The following is a 3,493-nucleotide window of genomic DNA, read 5'->3' as shown; positions in this document are numbered from 1 at the left end:
TCAGTGTCTTTTCTTCATCTGCAAGGAACTTTAGCAGGTGCCTGAGGCAGGGCACAGTAGAGCTGGTGGGCTTAGTCCCACATGGCAGATCTACCCTCCTGGAGGGTACTGTGTTCTTGAGCTATTCTCAACAGTCAGTACTGGTTGGGTGCAGTGGCTCACGCCTGTAATCCCAGCATTTTGGAAGTCCGAGGTGGGCAGATCACTTGAGTGAGGTCAGGAGTTCAAGACCAGCCTGGGCAACATGGTGAAACCCTGTCTCTACTAAAAATACAAAAATTAGCTGGGCATGGTGGTGCATGCCTGTAATCCCAGCTACTTGGGAGGCTGAGGCAGGAGAATCCTTTAAACCCTGGAGTCGGAGTTTGCAGTGAGCGGGGATTGCGCCACTGCACTTCAGCCTGGGTGAGAGAGCAAAACTCTGTCTCAAAAAAAAAATAAAAATAAAAAAGAGCCAGTATTTTCCTCCTTGCTCCTGGGAAGGAGAAGGAACTGGCCCCGTACAACCAGGGATTCAGGACACGTGTTACTAGCTCCAGATAAGGAGGATTTACTCAAAAAAATCCTGGGCCTTGTTTGTACAGTTCATGCCAGGGGTAGGAAATACCTGAAGCTTTCAAATACTGCGTTAGAGTTGTGACTCTGTCCTGGGCAAGTCAGGCCTAAAATGGAGAAACTGGTGATGCACTCCTCAAAAAGCCAAGTGTAAAATGAGGTTAATGCCCTCCCTGACTTGTTGCCTTCACTGGCGTGGCATATTATGGTAAAAATAATAATCAAGAAGTAAGGTTATGCAGGCAAATCCTCTAGCGCCGAAATCTTCCCTGCCGCGCTACCAGGTTCTTTCGTGTTATCTTGGACATAACACAACATTAATTCAACTACTCGGTGGAGCGCCCACTAGCTGCTGGACACTCTCTTAGGCCCTGGGCACAGTGAACGAGAAGCATGTGTCTTTGTTTTTACAGTCTCACCAGGCCACCACCTCCCTCGGGGACCTCCGCGCTGAGCTTCCGGCCTCTACGCCTCGCTTCCGGTCGGCCGCCCCTTCCTTACTTCCGGTTCTCTATGGTGCGCGGGCAACCTTTGCTCCGCCTCCGGCAGTGGCTTACTCCCGGTGCCAGGTTCTTGGAGCTGTGAGGTGAGGAGGGGACAAAGGCAGTGGGGCTGGGAGGTGGGGCGGGGCTGGGCGCTCCGGGACTGAGGTGCTGATCGCCCAAAGGGCGCCCCTGGGCTGGTGTCTGACCCGGCTTCTCCTCCCTCACTACCCGCGGTCCCCGGCCTCTCGGCGCTGCGCTGTTACCTCATCCGAAAAGTGTTCGCTGCAGCATCCTCAGGCTTCACGTTGGAGCCTCTTGATCGTGGTAATGTAGCCTGATGGGGGTGGGGGTGGTGGTGATGGTAACAGCTCACATATATCGTGCTCTTCGGTGTGCCAGGCACTCTACTGTGTTGCCAAAATCAGGATTTCCCACACTTAAGCCTTTCAGGTCCGGTCTTTGTAGGCTTTGCCAGATCAACTTACCACCTGTACTACCGTTTATTAAAAATTTGTTTGTTTGTTTTAGTATTTATTGATAATTCTTGGGTGTTTCTCGCAGAGGGGATTTGGCAGGGTCATAGGACAATAGTGGAGGGAAGCTCAGCAGATAAACAAGTGAACAAAGGTCTCTGGTTTTCCTAGGCAGAGGACCCTGCAGCCTTCCGCAGTGTTTGTGTCCCTGGGTACTTGAGATTAGGGAGTGGTGATGACTCTTAACGAGCATGCTGCCTTCAAGCATCTGTTTAACAAAGCACGTCTTGCACCGCCCTTAATCCATTTAACCCTGAGTGGACACAGCACATGTTTCAGAGAGCACGGGGTTGGGGGTAAGGCTATAGACCAACAGCATCCCAAGGCAGAAGAATTTCTCTCAGTACAGAACAAAATGGAGTCTCCCTTGTCCACCTCTCTCCACACAGACACAGCAACAATCCGGTTTCTCTATCTTTTCCCCACATTTCCCCCCTCTCTACTAGACAAAACCGCCATCGTCATCATGGCCCGTTCTCAATGAGCTGTTGGGTACACCTCCCAGACGGGGTGGCAGCCAGGCAGAGGGGCTCCTCACCTCCCAGAAGGGGCGGCCGGGCAGAGGCGCCCCCCACCTCCCGGACGGGGCGGCTGGCCGGGCTGGTGCTGGCCCCCACCTCCCTCCCGGACGGGGCGGCTGGCCGGGCGGGGGCTGGCCCCCACCTCCCGGACGGGGCGGCTGCTGGGTGGAGGGGCTCCTCACCTCTCAGACGGGGCGGCCGGGCAGAGACGCTCCTCACCTCCCAGACAGGGTCGCGGCCGGGCAGAGGCGCTCCTCACATCCCAGACGGGGCGGCGGGGCAGAGGTGCTCCCCACATCTCAGACGATGGGCGCCAGGCAGAGACGCTCCTCACTTCCTAGACGGGATGGTGGCCGGGAAGAGGTGCTCCTCACTTCCCAGACTGGGCAGCCGGGCAGAGGGGCTCCTCACATCCCAGATGATGGGCGGCCGGGAAGAGGTGCTCCTCACTTCCCAGACTGGGCAGCCGGGCAGAGGGGCTCCTCACATCCCAGATGATGGGCAGCCGGGCAGAGACGCTCCTCACTTCCCAGACGGGGTGGCGGCCGGGCAGAGGCTGCAATCTCGGCACTTTGGGAGGCCAAGGCAGGCGGCTGGGAGGTGGAGGTTGTAGCGAGCCGAGATCACGCCACTGCACTCCAGCCTGGGCACCATTGAGCACTGAGTGAACGAGACTCCGTCTGCAATCCCAGCACCTCGGGAGGCCGAGGCTGGCAGATCACTCGCGGTCAGGAGCTGGAGACCAGCCTGGCCAACACAGCGAAACCCCGTCTCCACCAAAAAATACGAAAACCAGTCAGGCGTGGCGGCGCGCGCCTGGAATCCCAGACACTCGGCAGGTTGAGGCAGGAGAATCAGGCAGAGAGGTTCCAGTGAGCCGAGATGGCCGCAGTACAGTCCAGCTTCGGCTCGGCATCAGAGGGAGACCGTGGAGAGAGAGGGAGAGGGGGAGGGGGAGGGGGAGGGGTTTACTAAAAATTTTTAATCCAGTCCAAATTTTTTTTTTGCAACGGGATCTCTGTTGTCAAGACTGAGTGCAGTGGCGCGATCATAGCTCACTGCAGCCTGGAACTTCTGGGCTCAAGCCATCCTCCCACCCTAGCCTCCAGAGTAGCTTGGGACCACAGGTGTGCACCACCATACCAGGCTAATTTTAAAATGTTTTCTAAAGATGGGGTCTCGCTCTGTTGCCCACTCTGGTCTTGAACGCCTGGGCTCAAGCGATTCTCTCACCTCTGCTTGCCTTGGTTTCCCAAAGTGTTGGGATTACAGGTGTGAGCCATGGTGTTGGGCCCAGTCACTTTTTTTGTTGTTGTTGAGACTGAATCTTGCTCTGTTGCCCAGGCTGGAGTGAAGTGGCCGTGATCTCGGCTCATTGCAACCTCTGCTCCCTGGGTTC

General features: G+C 56.3%; 1 protein-coding gene across 12 annotated transcripts in view; it reads left to right on the top strand.

The window, feature by feature from the left end:
- The first annotated feature begins 151 nt into the window (after window positions 1–151).
- THOC5 (THO complex subunit 5) overlaps window positions 152–3,493 on the top strand; it is a 46,452-nt gene continuing 43,110 nt past the window's right edge. For 6 of the 12 annotated variants that reach the window (XM_055105918.2, XM_008964389.4, XM_055105917.2 and 3 more), the window contains exon 1: window positions 152–1,141. The gene's annotated coding sequence lies outside the window, so the exon portion shown is untranslated. Of the gene's footprint in view, window positions 1,365–3,493 lie in introns of all 12 variants that reach the window. The other 6 variants (XM_055105920.2, XM_008964388.5, XM_055105919.2 and 3 more) reach the window with 2 other exon arrangements.

The sequence above is a fragment of the Pan paniscus genome, chromosome 23 (assembly GCF_029289425.2).
Source record: "Pan paniscus chromosome 23, NHGRI_mPanPan1-v2.0_pri, whole genome shotgun sequence".
NCBI classification, from domain to species: Eukaryota; Metazoa; Chordata; class Mammalia; order Primates; family Hominidae; genus Pan; species Pan paniscus.
Note: the sequence above shows the minus strand (reverse complement) of the source record. Positions and strands in the feature narration are given on the sequence as shown.